Below are 20,395 nucleotides of genomic sequence, written 5' to 3'. Positions count from 1 at the left end.
GTCATTAAGTTTATTTCACACTGGTTAGAAAAAAAAACTAATGAGACACACATCATTTTTTGTATAATAGGTTTCACATTTATTCATATGCACGGTAATTATCTTTCATCAAATGTCAATTATTACATCTGTGTGATATATGGATGGTTTTGGCGATTACCGTAAATTGTATAAATCATTTTCATGGTAAGGTATAGGTTCCTACTGCTATTTTATTTGTACTATGCGGACGGCTTACATTGGACATTCATCACGATTTTTTCCCACACGACACAAAACGCCATCTTTCCTCGGATAAAGTATCGTGCTCAAGTTGACAGTCAAACAGGGCATTATTGTCGGATTTCTCCAATTTAGTGGTCCAAACATTAGTTTTTGCGCTTTTGCTGTCAGTTGCCGTTCCGTTCTTATACCAGACAAGATTGCCAGGGGCATCCTTGTCCAAATCAATTGTACAATTTAGAACAACACTGTCACCAGCAATCGCCATCTTACCGGGCCATACATCACACTCAGGAAGACTTTCTGAAAAAAGGAAATAAACATTGCAACCATTTTGAAATACATTTACATAAAAATGACATCATCAAATACAATGACTCTCTGCACTTATTTAATTTGATGAATCATATTAGGGAAATTCAACATGTGTTCAAGCCAGATCATTCACTACATCGGTCGCTTAATTCTAAAATGTCGGTGGCTTGCAATTATCTCAGTTGGTGTTTCACACTAGTACAACTTCCTGATGCAGTCTTGCATCGTCAAATTTAATATACTAACCTTTTTATTGCTTCTACTGACTATTCAGGAATCATATCATACAGTGGTAGCTATTAATAAGAAGTGTTCTGTTTGAATTTTATTTGACGTTGTCTTAAAAATATATAAAAAGGTACTTTATTAGGCCCTAAATATTAAATCTTTTAAACTATGCGAATGTTACTTAACAGTAAACTGTTGAAAGTTTGCTTTCTTCGTTCAGAAAACACTGATACAGATAAAAACATTGTATTTGTCTTATTTAAAACACGGATTGAGAGTTAAAGCTGAACTACGTGCAGCAAAACCATGCTTTTTGGCAAAGTTTCTGCGATTAGAAAATTTTGTCCACTTGTTGCGTATTTTAAGTACATCTATTACGTTAAATTCGTACGTAGGGTCAACTTTAGCTGATTTAGATGGCAATGTATCTAATGTTCAGTATTGTGAGTACTCGGGACTTGCCGAAAACAACAGTTGATCTCTTCTAAGGCATTATTTGGCAAATAACTTCATGTGTAGTGATGGCATAATTGAGTAACTCACGGCGACGATTCTGATCTTTTTACTGCATTGTGTGCAGTCGTTCAGTCACAAAATTGACAGCTGGATTTTCATGTAACAGAACAGATGACATGTAGCAAGGATATTAAACTCGGGCATCTTTGATATAACCCTTGCAAGTACCATCCCTTTGTCAGGCAGATTGTGATCTTTTTTCTTGTTTTCATGCGTTATTTCCTAAAGTACTATTAGAATTAACTTAGGATAATTGGATCTTCACATGTTTAAAATTTATAAAACTTACTGTTAGCGCCCTATAGCTGAATGTTACAAAGTTACAAATTACTCATAAAAACAACAATATAACTTACCAAGAAAAGCAGATGAGCTTTAATTTGGAGGGTAAACCGACATCACCATATAATTATCCCAAATTAGTTCAAATCGTGTTTTTATTTGAATATCGCGTAAAGAACCTATTTGACCAGAATACAAACTTACCTATGACAAATAAATTTGCCTCCGCTCGTCTGTTCTGGTTGCCTGTATCACCACAGTTGTACAGACCCGATTGATTTACTGTTGCATTTTTGATACGAAGGTTGTATGTGTTGCCTGCTCCAATGATTTCAAAATCTCCGGGTACAAGGCTAAGCACTTCATAATCTCTTGAGATGAGAATGTCATTACTGTACCATGCCTTTTCTAGAGTGACCTCGCTGTATGTACAATTTAACTGAGTTGTATCTCTGTTGACAACGATGGTGTCTTTGGGTGTTATTTTGTAAGCCATCATTGCATCTATAAATTTAAAACTAAATATGATTAGCTTTACTATCACCGAACTCCGGGATGTCTCACCTTACGAACACGTCCTCGAGTCATACAGTCTACATACATGTGCTCTAAAACAAAATCAAATCGTGCTTTAGAAATTTCGTCTCATATGTCCCAAGGGATTAATGTGTCGAAGAGTTTACTGGTGAAGAGGAAGCAATATACTTGACAGGACAAGTTAAATATGGAATTTTCCTTGGATAACTTCCCATCGTTATGCTTTATGTATAGTGTAATGAAATCACACTCTGGTGTACATTGTTAGAGTTTGCTCCCGCACAGCAGATAATCATGCATATCATGGTGAGAATTACTGGTAAGAAATACACACGGTAGGAAAAATGTCTGCTAACAAGAGATCAACGACTAGGATATGTCAACAAAAAAGGTACTCACCGTAAATGATCACGAACAACACAGCATAATAGCCGGCTAAATTTACTTCAACGCCCATTGTCACCGTTGTAATCTTAAAAAATGACCGTTTGTCATTACCGAAAGCAATATTTCCTGAGAGATTTTCTGACAACAAAACGTTTGAGCTTAGTGAGTGTCACGCACTGTAGCGTTTCACCCTTGCTTACTAAGACTTAAATGATTTGACATGTAGCTTAGCTATTCTGTCGATAGAGGGCAGTAATCATAAGACCCATGTTTTTCACTTCATGATCATGCTGATACGACTCAGGAACAGGCGACATTTGGTAATAACCGCTATGTATAATCAAATTTGAGGTCACGACACTAAATATATATTTTAAAACCTTTTTGAGTCGGTATTTGTTTCCTTTCGCTTCGTCAAATTAGAAAAAAGGCAAAATATAATATACGACGCAATGAACAGGCGATATTGGGTATAACAAATTTATCAAATACCCATGCCCAGAATTATTAATATTTACGATAAAAACTCAAATTTCGAGGCTTTACTTTATTACACCTTGAGCATACATATCGGAATATTTATGTGAACAGGCTTCATTCATAAGTTACACGATGAAGTCAACATCACGCGCAATATTCGCTGCAAGTCCTCCTTATCTCAATGAACCCAAAGAAGAAAGACACAACGATTCAAAAACTGTCTAACAGGGAGGGAGCGTTTTAAGGTGTTATATGCTCTGAGTACGATTGTAACCGATCAAAAACTGCCCTTTGCTTTAAATATCTCCGAATTTCGATTGCCTTCGTATGGCACGGAAAGGACCGTCATTTTGTATGTTTACACAGCCAGTTACCATGTCAACAGGCGTCGCGCGAGCGACATCGCTGTCACGCTACCTGTTCGGAGTTTGACCGTGCCATGCGGACATTAGAATGTTTGCTAAAGCTTAAAAATAAATTTTTGCTAAAGCTAAAAAATAAAGAACTTTAACAGACAAACCATGGGAAAACATTACAAGACTCAACATGCTACCTCCGTATTTAGCAACCCGAAATATCCGTGTACCTAACGAGTGTGGCCGCGTCAAGGACAAGGGATTTCCACTGTAGTGGCCGTATCCCTCCGACCTGCAGGCGAGGGAGATATGGCCGCTAAATGAGGAATCGCGAGTTATTTATTATATAAGCAATAACCCCCGCCGCAGGAGGGTATCCACAAGATATGCGCGACATATAGCACGAGCAGATGAGCGAGTGCTATATGTCGCGGATAGTACCAAAATCGAGTGAATACCCGACTGCGGCGGGGGTTATTGCTATTATATTATATCAAATTATGTGCCTTGTTGTCTTATTTGGGTATTTTTATCACTTTAAGCCCCAGATGCAGAAAATGGACGTCTGAGAGATCGAAAGTCGGAAATTCTGCACCCGAAACCGAGCATTTTTATAAGTTGGGATTACGTACAGGCACACAGTATCCTAAGATAAGTACACATTGCGTTCATTAACATTGCATTTTATTCGCATGTAACACGAACACTACACTTGTCAAAGTACCTCCTGCAGTCACACAGAAAATGGGTCAACCGTCCAAATCAAATGAAAAAAGTAACAATTTTTTCGTAAATTTACATAAGAACGATAGTCCTGGCCTTTTGGCAAATTAAAAATAGATTTGTCTCATTCTGTATACTGTATACGTCGCCGTCGCGTCGCGACATTCAGAGGTGGTACAGTGAAAGTAAAATATCTATTTTTGATGAATAATTTGGACGTTAATTGTACCAGAAAACAAACAGTTTTGATGTCAAATTAGTCCTGTTTCATTAGTCAGGTCCATGACATATGTACCGACATCAGTGATTGGTTCATCTGGTAATTTAAGGTCCATTTGCGTTACGCTGATAGGTGGGACCTCATGCGATATGTCTCATTACTATGTATTATTCACTCTACAGCTCCCTGATTGGTTAATGTCTAGGTCCGATCCTCCAGTGTTCACTGCCTCATTATGCAATGTCCCACGTGCTTCCTGGCTACCGCTGAAGTCATACGTTATTCGTGATTTTCACGGATCGGCCGAAAGTTACAAAGAAAATGCCCGACAAATCGTCATGCGTTAAATTTTCATGTTTTTATTTATCCCTGTCCCTTTATGCATTACAGGCATGTTGGCTCGTTGTTTTCCGTTGTTGGTTATGTACAAAGCTCACGCTTTTCATTTTAATTTTGATTTGACGGGGGCATTGGCCGCATCGACAACAGTCAGGCCTGTGAATGACGAGAGGAAACAATAATCGAACGTCATTTACAGAAAAGGTTAATTCTTACACCGTCCTCATAATAAGCTGTTGTGTAATCATATAATATATTGCATTTGTTATTTTTCGTTTCGTGTGTGTGCGTGTGTGTTTGTGTGTTTGTGTGTGTGTGTGTGTGTGTGTGTGTGTGTGTGTGTGTGTGTGTGTGTGTGTGTGTGTTGTTTTTGCATAATTCAAGATCTGTCGATAAGCTTGCCAATTAAACATTCCAGAAGGAACCGGAAAGTAACTTGACATATTTTACCACAGAGTAATATCAGACAGAGTGGCAACAGCTATTGTTTAAGGCGTGAAGCGGTTACGTAAGCAATCCATGTTTGCCTCGCCTCACGAAGCTCTTGGCTCTCTTTTCCGAAGAGTGCCGACCATGCACCCTTCGGTAATTTTCGGATTTTCACCAATTGTTAAGCGAAAGTATGTTCGACAAAGCTTGTGTTGTTGTTGTCGTGTGGTGCTGATCGGAATTGATGTGCTGGCGAAAACGGGAGTGTTTTGAGCTTCAGGAAAGTGGGTTTTACCGTTTTAAAATTCCTCTAATATTTTTATGAATATATAATGAGTGTGTTGTGAACCAAATTTGAAAGTCTTTTATCGATACTGTCTGGTTTTACTCAATGGTTTACGGTCAGTCATACCGTCTTTTACACGTGCGCCAAGAAAGGACATGTTTATGAAACTGCTGGCGTGTTATGTTTTGATTGGCGTGAGGCAGTGTTTCTGGCCTGAGAGCTCACAAAGTAACTATGGTTGCTACGCGACTGGCAGTACGATGCCATCTCGTCGTATGTTTCGCATAATCTCGTGTAATTATCAACCAAAACCAAGCCTCCAAAAAGTTTAACACCTTTTAAGCTCATTTTAATATGAAAAGCCAATAGTCTACCGCGACGACCATGGAACAAAAGGCATGCAAGTGTTGCCACTCTGTTTATTTTACTCTGTGATTTTACATAAAATATTACAGTCTCATGCCAAAGAAATGCAGCTAATTAAACATTTAATCAGTCCGTCGATAAAAAATATTAGTTTTGCTGGAAATATTTTGAAACCAACTCAGGGCGTGTTTTCCAAAGCGTGTTTTAATAGGGTAATTTTATCAGCATTGATTATAATGTAGCTTTTTCGATATAAAAAATAAACATTGCTTGCTTTTGTTCGAATAACCAAATGCTCTCTCGATTATGGATCATGATGTGTAATAGGCCCAGTCGTTGTTCCGAAGAGACATAATACACTCGGATAGTCGCTTACCGTATAATATTCTAGCAGTGGACTAATGAAGTAAAAAGATGATTTTTTTAATTTTAGCTCTTTCGTTATTGTTACATATTTTTACGAGATTATTTTTATTCTCCACGGAATGCCTACTATACTGCAATAACATCACGCCAACATTGACCAATCGTTGACCAATAGCATCACGGGGGGACTGACCCTAAGAGTTCACGGGGTTTTATAGATAAAGCAAGTGAGACAGCGACCACTATCGTAGTATGCTGCAATAATTTTTGGTTAACTAGAGTGTTCTAAAAGGTTGACCGTGCGAACCAAGCTCAATGATTTTCGCGAGAAATAAAATTCATCTTTTTTTATTTTACTGACAGGTATGCCTTGTGTAAAAATGTTGCAAGAAGATCAAAACGGAGTAAGGCAGTAACTGACCCGTCAAATGCACTATGACATTGTATCATCAGATCGGCGGTGATCGAAAACTCTCACCGCACTCAGACTTTGGAACACTTCTGAGAAAATCAACATCATGTGGAGAAATCACTGTGTTGGCCATGTGTTGCTGATGAGGTGTGATATGAAGTTGGACAGTACCTTTTACGAGAATTTTTTTGGATAATATTAGTATACCAAAGTTCGCAAACAAAGTATTTTACAAGAGGTGTGCCAACAGACACACGTTGATTGACACCTATATTGAACACTATTGGAACTATTTTGAGATAATTGGATGGTGAAGTAAAGTTTATTTAATCTACAAATGTGATCTCGTCTGCTTTTATTTTACTTTACACACTAGTTTTTAAGAAAGTAATCTGTACTATTGCACCATAAAACTGTCTGCTTCCTAAAACTTTTGAGAAATTTAAAGATTATGAAAATCCAATTAATCCAAATTAGTTTCAATCGCGTTATTGAGGTGTACCGCATAAGTGTTTGTAAAATAATGCTGTCTTCTTTTCTGCATCTATTTACTGTGTTTTGCGTTATCTTTAATAAATATATTTTTTATCATCTTTAAAAGAACTGATATAGATATATGCTTGTTGAAAATGTGTTTTGATTCTCGGTTATAAGGCAGGTGGGCATCCTTTGTCTTTAGCAGCTGAGGCTGATGAACGTTGTTTTGGTCTTAAGACACCATGTAAAAGCGAGTACTGGACTATACGTTCATTTATTTGCAAACTGTGAGTTTGTCGACATCCGGCCATGGGCCAGTAGAGGGCAGATATTTCACGAGATAGCTTTTAAGAGATCTTTTGAGAAGGAGGCTGTCAGTGAGGCCGCGTGTTGGATCAGTAAGGGAAAACCAGCAAAAATGTGAGGGTTTTTATGAAATTGAGAGGGCAAGAGTGGATCCATTAAAATTTTGTTAAGATATCACAAGGATGCGAATTGTTTAAAAACATCACCTTCACAACCACATGCAATACGTCAGTCATTGTGCTGCCCTGGAGGTCTTGGCAATTTCCTTATTTCTGTACAATCATGTGCTTCTTTATATTTGTTTTTTCTCTAATCCACTGACTGTTCGTCACGTCGCCGTTTCTTGCTAATAAAGTGATGCTACCAATTTTAGGTGTTAAAACGATTCCAACCCACCACCCTTTGTAAGTACAGTTGAACCATATATTGAGGCATTTCGTCACGTGAATCTACATACACCATCGACAACGTGCATCGTTCTTATTCAGGAGATGGCTGCACAGTTACCGATGTATTCTATGACAGTGGATATGCTACTGGCCATATGGTGTCACACAGCTAAGAGTAGAATGTTAGTCTGTTGTTAATGAAGTTAGTTAATTTATTAGGACGGTTAAAAGAATGATTATAATCTCTTTGCCCTTTATCATAATAAACTGACATCTTTACGTACAAAACATTTGACTATATTTGTTCCTACCAATTTTATATTTGACGGGTTTAGATAAACAATATATTGATTTCTCTTCTTCTAAGGCATTTTGGGGCAAAGATAGACAAAACTTTTGTTTTTCTCAGGCATCACTAAAGTCTGCTATAGAGCATCTTATAGCTGAACGCTATTTCCAGAATAGGCAATAGACTCATTTTACAAACTACAGTATTACAGCACCATTTTGGGCAATATATATATATATATATATATATATATATATATATATATATATATATATATATATATATATATATATATATATATATATATATATATATATATATATATATAACCACGATTATTGAAAGATAATCGGATTTATATACATGCAGTTGTAGGGTTAATATTTTCAAGGGTAGAACGCCCTCTACGGCGAATAGAGTTCCATTCATTAGTGCCTTAGATGGGGGATCAGAACAATGCCCTGCCTCTTTTGAATCACACCGCCAAACATGCAGCTGGCAGTTTGGTTTCACCAACAATTTTATCCTCGTTTCTACATTTTTCAGGCAAGCTCTCTTTTTGTCTTAGGGGTCCTACCCTTATATGAGTTCCGGGCATCCAGGCACAGGTTTTTGGCAATCAGTATGAAGCCAAAGTTGTTAATTTTAGGTCATTCTTTCGTAGCGAGGTTAAAGGCGTCTATGCCATTACCGCGCAACGCACCTGCTATGCCGAAGTCATTCAACATGAGCAGTTCTGCAGAAATACAACAACACGGCATCGGAGGCCGTACGGTGAAAAATGCACGGCGTTCAGATTTACGTGTCGTCCAGCGTTTTAACCCTTATGTGGTTGTTTTACAGCTGGGTGCTAATGATTTGTCATCACGCTTAGCAGCAATAGGTCACTTAAGGTCAGGAAAACATCACATTGGAGACCTGGAAAATTCATACAACCCCCTGTTAATGTTATAGCATAATAAAGTTTTCAAGACATAAGCCATATTGTTTAATTCTAAACCAAGAGCAACATAATAACTGGCTTGATTTCTAAATAGACATACCCTTTGCAAAGATTACTGCTTTCTGTTGCACATTGCTTTGACTTTTATTCATTTTTTTCATTTGTTTCAGTTATTGTTCACTGCTGTGTAAAACGTTGTTCCCCAAAAATTCAAATCGTTTTCCGAAATCTTGAAAATTACCGACATGTATTCAAACGAACAATTATTTTTACTTATATTTGACAGCCGATAGCTACTTCAGCCATAACGTTATTTAAGTTGGCTACGAGGAAAGAGTTTTGTCAGTCTTGCTTCTCAGGAACTTAAGTTTATAAAACTTTACTTGAACGATTTCTAGCCAAATGTTTATCCATTTTTTCATCTTTTCCAAAACACTGTCGATTATGTGACGATCACCGTATTCATAAACAAACTGCGTAAGAAACAAACAATATTGTCATCCATGTAAAAAAGCAGACAAGTTTATTAACTTCGAATCATAAGCATTCTGATTTTCCGATTCTGACTGAATCTTCTCTGTAAAACACAATCATAATCTATTTATCATCATCATTATCATCAGCAGTAACAACAACAACAACAACAACAACAACAACAACAACAACGACACTGCTTTATTATCATTTATTATCATGAAAAGTGATCGATGCACGAAAATCCTTCTATCTATCCGTTACTACAATCAACATAAGCGATACGTTTTTTTCTGTAAATATGCGGTAGTATTCTGTCACGTGTTACCTTGTGCTTGGAAATATCATACATACATCCTTTCGTAAAATGCATGTATTTATATTGACTGGCGCTAATCGAGTGTGATGCTTCGCATTTGTATTTACCATGATACTTGACCTAAGTAACGACCAGGGAACTTGTACCCTGGAGCCGTGCATCATAAGTGGTTGGATAACAAGGATTCTTTTATTTGACCTGTGATTTAAGCATCGCGCATGTCACACGCAGTTATTGCAAGGACAGGTGGACCAGGCACCGAAACCCGGTCAACGATACCAGCTCTTGCAGAGTCGGCTGACATCTAATCATAATCTGGTTTTAATAAAAATGATCAAACATAAGTAAATGAAGTCACGTGATGCATTATGATCAAGTCTTACGTTGGCGATGGCATTTTTTCTCGTTTGAGTAACGTTTCACACAAACATTGTTTAGTATGACCAATTTGTACCGAGGAATGAACCAAATGCATCAGCTCTTCGTTGTCAACGTTGCATCTAAAGGCACATAATCAGTATGTACTTTGAAACCTGCTGACTACTGAGTTCTTTTAACATCGAATGTATTCGACGTCAGGTCCTGATAACGATCACCAATCTATAAAAAACACAGGCATGCATATATAGTTTTGAATGACAACATTGCCAAATGATCACTAATTACAAAACGTGACTATCTAGAATTATTGTAGTCTCTTCACTGCCGTCAAAAATCGTTGAAGAACTAATACACATTCCGGCATCTTATCTAAGGGCGTCAACTTTACTGATTTTGTCGATTAGCTCGGCCCAAATGAATCCCAACAAAAACATCATCTCCCGCTCAGATCGAAGGTAACCTACGCGGATTCGGATTCCTCTCATCTGCATGGCGACGGATCGAGACGACCTCCCCTTCCGCGATATTCGAAATAGGAGTCGTCATCAAGACAACTTTGGAAAAGTCTAGAGGAACTGAGCAAAAATGATTGTAATATGAATTCTAGTTAACGTAATTGATTGTGAAGACGATGTAAGATGGTGATTAATTTATAATATGATTGACTATGAACAAATGTAAGATTTCAACGGAATCTGATGTAAATGTAAAGGAAAACAAATATGTCCACAGTATAAAATCGGTAGGTACAAATATAGTCAAATGTTTTGCACGTAAAGATGTCAGTTTATTATGATAAAAGGCAAAGAGATTATAATCATTCGTTTGAACGTCCCAATAAATTAACTGACTTCATTAACAACAGACTAACATTCTACTCTTAGCTGTGTGACACCATATGGCCAGTAGCGTGTACACTGTCATAGAATACATCGATAACTGTGCAGCCATCTCCTGAATAAGAAGGGTGCACGTTGTCGATGGTGTATGTAGATTCACGTGACGAAATGCCTCAATATTTGATCCATCTGTACTTATAGGGTGATGGTGGGTTGATTCGTTTTAACACCTAAAATTGGTAGCATCACTTTATTATCAAGAAAAGGCGACCTGGCGAACAGTCAGTGGATCAAAGAAAAAATATAAAGAAGCACATGATTATACAGAAATAAGGAAATTGCCAAGATCTCTAGGGCAGCACAATTACTGACGTATTGCGTGTGGTTATGAAGGTGATGTTTTGAAACAATTCGCATCCTCGTGATATCTTAACAAAAATTTAATGGATCCCTTCTTGCCCTCTCATTTTCATAAAAAACCTCACATTTTTGCTGGTTTTCCCTTACTGATCCAACAAGCGGCCTCACTGACAACCTCCTTCTGAAAAGAACTCTTAAAAGCTATCTCGTGAGTTATCGGCCCTCTATTGGCCCATGGCCGGATGTCGACAAACTCACAGTTTGCAAACGAATGAACGTGTAGTCCAGTACTCGGTTTTTAATGATGTCTGGAGTCCAACACAACGTTTATCAGTGTCAGCCGCTAATGATAAAGAATGCCCACCTGCCTTATAACGAGAATCAAAAACACATTTGCAACAGGCACCTATCTATATCAGCTCTTTTAAAGATGATAAAAATACTTATATTTATGATAGACAACGCGAAACTCAGTAAATAAATTCAGAAAAGAAGACAACATTATTTTTACAAACATTTATGCGGTACACCTCAATAACGCGATTGGAACTAATTTGGATTAGTTGGATTTTCACAAATATTAAATTTCTCAAAAGTTGTAGGAACCAGACAGTTTTATGTTGCAATAATACAAATTACTTATAAAAACAAGTGTGTAATGTAAAGCGAAAAGCAGACGAGATCACATTTGTAGAATACATAAACTTTACTTCACCATCCAATTATCCCTGAATAGTTCAAATAGTGTTCAATATAGGTGTCAATCAACGTGTGTCTGTTGGCACACGTCTTGTAAAATACTTTGTCTGCGAACTTTGGAATACTAATATTATCTAAAAAATTGCATTTTCTCGTAAAAGGCACTGTCTATGAAAAAATGAATTTATCATAATAGTACACGCTGAAGGACCATCCTTGTATCTTTCACTACTTAATGACGTCACGGGCAAGTAGTCACGGTGTGCATCATATACATGAAGGCTAGAGTCATTGCATTTATCAGATGTGTACCGCTCTCAGCCATAATAAACAAACAAAACAATCAATGTCCTCTACAGAAAGTAGATTTCAGCACCATCCCAATAGTAAATGTTGTGTAAGCATTACCTGTAAAGTTGTTATGTGTGTTTGCAAGGACTAAAAAGGAGCTGTCAGCAACTTTGTTCGTGAAACATACTGAACTCTCGTTTTATACTGTTTCCATAGGCCCCACCAGAACTAGTGTCAGGAATTTTCTACTAACTTCTTTGGGTGATATTATGTACGAAATGAATTCTTTTAATGAATGAAAGCCGATCGCTTGTTCTATTACTCGACACTAGCCTACCACGATGTGAGCGTAAATTATGTTCAACTATATTACCACATAAAAACGTCAATCAATCGAAAGCATGGGTGTTCATTTGAATGATCTCATTCACCTCCCTGACATATTTTGATGTTAGTTCTTGAGTAGAATGTAGGCAATACACACTTTCTATTGCCAGGTTCAAGATCCTCCCGATTACATTCTATGCCATTTAATTTTTGTATGAATTCTACGAACTGTGAAGTGTTGGCACATGGAGTCTGAGTTAAATACTGTCTGAGAAGTAACACATGACACACACCAGGAGAAAATTAATGTAATAAAATAATGATTTTAATTAACAACCGTCGCTAAATCTTCAAAACACTATCAACAATCGCTCTTATGCATCAAAAACCAGTTTCACGTATCTTGCCTGTAGAGGGCGCCGTAACCCATGAGAAGCCAAGCCTGATCAACGGATACAAATTCCAAAATGCACATGAAAATACCCCTGGTAATCATCTCGCATGTCAGAAAGTGAAGTCGGGATTTAACGTCGTGATTTCCTCTTCTAAACAAAACACTGTAACAACCTTTATCAAAGGAGAGGATAGTGTAGCCGTTCCCTGAAAATTTGAATATGTCACTTCGGCGCCCTCATGGATATTCCATGCAAATTAGTAAGCGAGATAACATTGACATGATTTCATAACTACCGTATAGCAATTATTAGTATTGTAGTCATGTATTTCGTTCACTTTCTATGCAAAGTATATGGCTAAATAGATCAAATTATTGAATTTATAGAGTTTTTTTCCGAGTTATGATGAGATATTATGCCGACCAATTAATTACCAGTAGGCTAATGTTTTTTTTCTGTGTGTGAGGAGACAGATTTCGACCTTGGAGTGAAGAGACGATGCAGACTAGATAATATAATCAAAAGTGATACAAAATTCACCTAAATCGTTTTAGGTGCATTCCGTATCACTTTTGATTATATTATATTATATATATATATATATATATATATATATATATATATATATATATATATATATATATATATATATATATATATATATATATATATATATATATATGCAAATGTTTGATACTAGCTAACGCATCACCTGTAGTTAATATTCAATGAGGTCATGTTTGCATAATAGATCATGACATCTTTAAAAAATCGTAATGCGCATTATCAACATCGTTTATTCTTAAAACGCGTTTTTTGATATTTTAATTTTTCAAACGAATATCACGCAATGACAATTGCTATTAAATACCAAACATCACATAATTGGTCAATATACTGAAAACTAATTTCGTTAGGAGAATAGTTAATACAAACATATTTATGTGTGTTTTGTATGTATTGTATTGTATATATGTATGTATGTATGTATGTATGTATGTATGGCAATTCATGACTGTGCACGTTCGTTCAAATGTCCGACAATACTCTCCCACGTTCGCTTAGCACTGTTAACGTTGTCAGTGTTAAACTCGGTAACAATAATTCCGTTTCGCCGTCAAGATTAAGGCTCCGCTCGATACCCACACTTGTTGTTTTTGTATTTGTGTATGCATTTAAATTTACACCATACGACAAATCGGCTAAAAAAATGTGCTGTGCCGGGACGATGTCTTGTAAATTCGACCTTGGGGCAAATATGAATATGCGAGAAGGACATTATAATGCTGTCCCCATGGGTTGATTTCAGCAACTTCTTTCGTTTCATCGCAAACATTTCCTTCACGTGACACTTCAACAGTGCCAGTAACACTGTCACTAGTGCAAGCGAAGTAATCACCCCAATGGGTGTTTTGGATACCTCCTCGTTTCGAGTGCATTCTAATGTTGACAAGCCCAACTAGCACAGCAGGATAATAAGGTAATGTAAGTCTTTACTTTTACACTTTTCAGAAGTTGTAATGTGTCGTTGATGGTTTGACACTCACAGTTGAGAACAAAGCATTTAGGCTATTTAACAACATTTAAACACTTTTGACCAATGACCTCAAATCACCTGTGTCCAACAAAGCCGCCGTTCGCTGAAGACACTTCCCCTTTCATAAATCAAACTACACCTAAGTTTAACATACATAACTCGATGTTAAGTCAGTTTAACCATTGCTACTCAACTCAAAGCAATTTTTATGCACGTGGATCACCTAGTGACGTCACGTCATTGTCCCGAGACTGTAGAGTTAAGTTCACATTGCAACATATCACGTCGGCAAGATTTAACGGCAAGGTAGGCTGATGACACAGAAGGAAGTGTTTATTTACATCTCGGTTAGTAATAATCAGATACAGCGGGAGCGTACAGTGACTCCTTAAGTTGGTAACAGTGCATTAACTTGATGACTTGTAGTAACTTACTCTAGCAACTTTGCATCGTGAATGCCATAAACGAGAAACATATCGTGTCTTCGTGGAAGGATATGAATCAGGCCAACTTACATCCTTCCAGGGACATAGTTCTGCATGTGAGGACCCGAGTACTTTTTCGCACATTTGGAGAAAAATGAGTTTCCGTGGCACGAAGACAATAAGCAGAATAGCCCGCATAGCCTGAAGGACCAATAAAGAGTGCATTTTGGTAAATTCTCCAAGGGATTCGAACACACAACGCTCGGCACCCCAGTCGAAGACATCAGAGTCAGAACCGCTCGGCTACATCCCTACTCTTAGGAGTTGGTCCTATAGCCGGGCTACTATTTGGCTTGACCCGTTGAAAACCTTGAAATTTTCACTTAATATTTACTTTTATCGAACTTTTATTTGTGTTCTCCACAAAATTACAAAATACAATGTCAAGTCTCTAGTGCGAAATCATACTTTACCGTCCTTATCAAGGCTGTTTGCATGGATGTGTTATTTGGACTGCCGATGTGCCATATTCATTGAGAAGCAAAACAATCAGACCCTTCCATAAAAGCAACGGAAACAAAACAAACAAAAACGGAAACAAGAAACCCAAACAAGTGCTCTACAGTACAATAACTTGAATGAGTTTCTGCTTTATATAATTATAAAAGGAACAAATACAAAATACGCCCGTAAAATTTATGCATATAAATATCAATACTGCCGCCAACAAAAAAGAATAAATTTACTTTCGTTTATCATTGGCCTATTTAGATGATTCAACCAAAGGTCAGACAGTGTGCATAGTCCTTCAAACAATATATGGGGCCAGTTGAGGGTAATATCACCTGGTTGTACTAACGATAGATATGCTTAGGTGTTTGCCTATAGGTAAGGGTAAAATTCGGTAATTTGAAAGATACGCTGTGAATATTTTTTCTCAGTCAAATGGTTAAAGTCGTAACTGTTTTGAGCTAGGAGACGGAAAAGGGATGTTTTTGCGGTTTAGACATTTTGGTCATTAACAAAAACTATACCCTATCTCAAAAAAGGGAAAAAACAGACCCGATTTCGAAGCTGCGTTCATTATACACATCTTGCATTGTGTGATTATCGGTTCAGGAACAAATGCTTACGAGGGACAGCGTACTCAATGACTCGTTATGTGCATGTTATGCGAACGAACAAAAAGCACGTAATTTTCTTTGAAATTAACCGTATGTTGCTGTGAAAATTAAACGTTCTTTTGCTCACTCCTGTAAGGTGAAGAAGACTTTTTGGTCACTCAAATTGGTACAGTTTGAACAACTGAGTTGTCAATCCAACACGTTTGTATCGCGAGTTCGATTTAATTCCGAATAGAGTAACAGATTTTATGCTCGCTTCCTTCGTGAAATCATGAATGTCATGGCTTATTTAAACAGATTTCCGCGTTTGTTAGATGCAAACCGTGCAAGCACACGGGCTTTGAAACGGCTACGTAAGAGATTATCTAGCAATATTTTATTGCGGAATGCTCTCTTTGCTTCTTTTCCCTAAGCTTGGTCAAAAGTATAAAGTTCAAGAAATCCTTCAATTTTATCTGCATAGCAGTCTTGCTTATTGCTAATCGCTGCTACAACAACAATGGCTGGTTTTTTTGTCATAATTGCCTCAAAATTTAGTTGATTCACTTCATAATACATTTTGATTTCCGTCATTAAATATTCGTCGTTACATTGTCAAATGAAATGAACGACAATACACTGACAGACGCGTAGACAAATGCCACGAATTTTGTTTTCATCCAAGGCTTTAGACAGTTTTAATGACATTGAGGACTTGCTGGAATACAAAGCTAAGGCTAACGTCCACACAAACCGTCGATGTGGTGCGTGCCTGTTCTGATGATGTCACCGTGGTGCGTTCTATTGTCGTTTAGAAGTCGTTTTCCGACGTGAAATGTCGTTTTGGCTGGCTGACCTACATCTTAAGAATCGTTCGAGCTCAAATTAAAAGTTGAAAATTTAAGTCTTTCTCAGTTTTCTGAAAGCAAAATTATCAAGTCAAATAATTGTGTGAGTCGAGAGTGTGAGTTGGCACGTCTTAATCGGAGCAGTTCAAAACTTAACACATACGGAATGCGTAAGCTGCGCTACTCTTTCGCGTTTTCTTTACATTGCGAACTGAGAAACGACTTATTTACTTATTTACTCATTTATTATTTGTTTTATATATTTAAAACACGCTGTACGATCCCCGGGAAATTAAGAGAGCACAGTTTTATCAAGATTTGAAAAAGAAATACAGTAACAACATAATGCAAGGCGGAAGGTTACAAAACACAATCAAATGAAAAAAATAGTAAAAAAAGGATCAACAACAGTAAGATACAACAGAAAACAAAGTTAGACAACATCAAACATGTAATAAAAAGCTAAATTTAGACATTACAAGCGAGTGGAAATTAGCGAGATTCGAAAAGTCGACAGAATTGTTGCTATTCAACAATTTATCTGATTTTAAAGTTCTTATAGATATTCCCTTAATATATTTTTCTCACTTTCTCAAAATATGAAGTGAGCGTAAAGCATTTCGTTCCAAATTTCTCCAGAGTTACAGAGATAAGAAACTCTTGGGAAAATATCTGATTAGTCAGCAACTGGCAATCTGTGATTGCCACAACGAAATCTTGTAAAACTAATTATTCAAGCTGAGTTCATTTTAGGCACATAATTTTCAAAGGTGAATTTATTCATAAAAGTGCGATAATTGTTACATAATTTGTTTGTATTTACTCGCCAAATGTCCATGTAGATGTCTTTGAGTCTCAATTCTAAGCTGTGTTTCAGCCATGCGGAATTAACATGTTCAAAGTCATTCCATATATTAGAAAAATCTCAGTTGTCAATTATTCTTTTTAATCCTGAGTATTCTCCACTCTGACTTATATCTGTCTGTATAATGCAAAGACTACATATAACAATGGACAATTTGTTTTGTTTAAGTAACAAGACGAATCCAAAACGTGACAATTTTTCTCTTCTACCTTAAAATCTACCGTAAAATCTATATATAATCTTACAGAGACTTTCAAGAATATAGTAATCATCACGACTTTTTGTTAATCAGACATTCAACACACAAATGTTCACCTTTGGACCGCCCTGTTGACGTCGTATCGCCATCATTTACTCCTAAAATTATCTATGTGTCGCATTTCATCGACCATGCTATCCAGAAAGATACGCTCAGCCTCGTATTGTAGCTTGTTATTCCTTTTTACATTAAAAGGCAGCTACACAAAGGTCAGGTCAGGCTCCACCGAACAATTAAGGAGGCTGCCAAGGGAAATTCAGTTAGGTTAGCAGCAAATATTTTTCTTTCCTTTTACAGTCGTTAAGGAAAGTCTGGGAAAAACCAGAAATTTACATTAGAATATTATAATTGATGATTTTAATACCTTTTAATGAACACAGTGACTCTAACGCGTTTTCTAACCAGGAAGCTGTTCATGTCGTCGCGTTATCTACTGATGTGACTTTCAAGCAAAAGCATATGTCAAACTGTGTCGTTTGTTCAAACTCAAAAACTCAATTCTACTATTATATCAGTCTAGCCTGTTTGTAGGGAACAGTTGAATAGCAGTGTCTTGCATGGCCTCCACCAAACATATACTCTTTGTTTCAGTTATTGAAACACTCGCGCATTAAATATTGTACTTTTTGTGAATCGTTCATTTTAAAATGGGTGTTCCTGCCCATGTTTCAAATGCTTATTTGTCGTTAATTTGTGACCTTAAGATACCATTCTTGTTTAACTTTTCCGCGGTCCTCTCCAGAGAGACGGTCATCGATGGCGTACTACTTCATCACCATATCAATAAAAGGAAGACGACACAAACATTTAAATCTGTCATGCTCTCTCTCTTTCATTCAATGAAGCTGAGTCACAAAGCTGGATAATTAGGAAGTCCGATCATATGAAGTGTTTCCAACCCCTTTACAGATGTTGTGTAAACATAAAAGCCAATTCACTGTACCCCGTCGAAATGTTTTTTGGCTCTCTGACCTGGTTACTTCAAATGAATACACAATGTGGCACCACGGTCTAAGAGGCGATGTTGAGAATTATACTTTGGAAATTGATCACAACCAACGGAAGCCCCCAGGACAAAGTTGCGATTAAATCTTCAGACTTTTGTGCTACGCTTTACCGGACCGCAAAACAGTCCAGTTAATTTGTAGTACTGGCTATTCTAGGCAGATAGTTAGCTGCGGATAGTTGTATAAACGCCAAGAGCAAATATATATGTGAGAGAATAATTTGCGGTAAAATTACGAAGGTTCTCCATGGAGTCAAAATGAATACAAACTTATTGTAAGCAGCTAGATCGTCCAAATCATATTGACTGGTGATAAGCATGATGCAAAGCTGGGCTCGAAAAAAAACTTTTCCCCTGGTAGTCCACTTTGGCTACCATTTTCTTAAGTTGTTAGCCCAGAGACAATGGCTGGTGGCCAATGTATTTTGTAGTTTAGGGATATTTTTGTCCCTGAACCAAACAAGAAATGGCTATTTTTCGAGATTCTGCCCATGAAGTGAAGTTTTAACTCATTTGGAGTGGAGACTTCCATACCTTAAATACCCAAAGGAAACGAGTAATAGGGTATGCATTGGACAGCAGCGACACTCAAAAGTTTGGTGACCTTTTGACAACCAGTTTCATACTCAAGAGTTGTATGCAAATTTGATAGTCGCCATGACAACAACTTCCTCTCAGTCGGTGAGACATACACTGTAGCAAAGCAGGGCTAAAATTAGAGCAAGAGCTTACCGTGCAGGGGAAGAGATAATAGCCTTGTTCACATTGGCAACCCAATTGAAATTTGGGCTGACGCAAAACAATCCTTCTCTGGGGAACAGATTTGGTCCGTGTCCACACTTACCGGTACCTGAATTTGGGGCCGACGTAAATTTGCCGTCCTTTGTGACCTCTGACCTATCAAGGTTCCTGATGGCGGATTTGAATACTAGCCCGCTGTTTCTACTCTTCATGGTTTTCCGGTGGTTTTTACGCACAAGAAGGGAATATGTGACTACCACACGTCATTTTAAGTCTCCTCCGTGCTCCAGTTAGTCCCACGAACCGCCATATTCTACGCGCCAATGATTTACTCAAAATGAACATATGAGGGAGTCAACTGGACCACGGCCGACGTAACGTGTCCACACAGGCGATTTGCGTCGGACCAAATTTTGCGTTGGCCCTGCGTCGGCTCTGAAACCCCCCCCCCCCCCTTCTCACGGGGACCAAACTGTGTCGGCCCAAGGCCGACGCAGCGTGTCCACATTGGTTATTTTACGTCGGCCCGGCCCAGCACCGGTGCTACACCGACGCAAAGTGGTCAATCTTGATCGATACATAATCAGATTATGATCTAAATGTAGTGAAAGTGCAGTTTCATTGTCCACCATTTCCTGTGCCTGTCAACCAAGTACAT

At 37.5% G+C, this 20,395-nt stretch overlaps 1 protein-coding gene across 1 annotated transcript in view; it reads left to right on the top strand.

Moving 5' to 3' along the window:
* The first annotated feature begins 14,320 nt into the window (after window positions 1-14,320).
* The window catches only part of LOC139129814 (tyrosine kinase receptor Cad96Ca-like), an 80,765-nt gene continuing 74,690 nt past the window's right edge, over window positions 14,321-20,395 (top strand). Inside the window, exon 1 of the mRNA XM_070695494.1 lies at window positions 14,321-14,433. The gene's annotated coding sequence lies outside the window, so the exon portion shown is untranslated. The remainder of the gene's footprint in view (window positions 14,434-20,395) is intronic.

This window comes from Ptychodera flava, chromosome 3, assembly GCF_041260155.1.
Source record: "Ptychodera flava strain L36383 chromosome 3, AS_Pfla_20210202, whole genome shotgun sequence".
Lineage (NCBI taxonomy): Eukaryota > Metazoa > Hemichordata > Enteropneusta > Ptychoderidae > Ptychodera > Ptychodera flava.
Note: the sequence above shows the minus strand (reverse complement) of the source record. Positions and strands in the feature narration are given on the sequence as shown.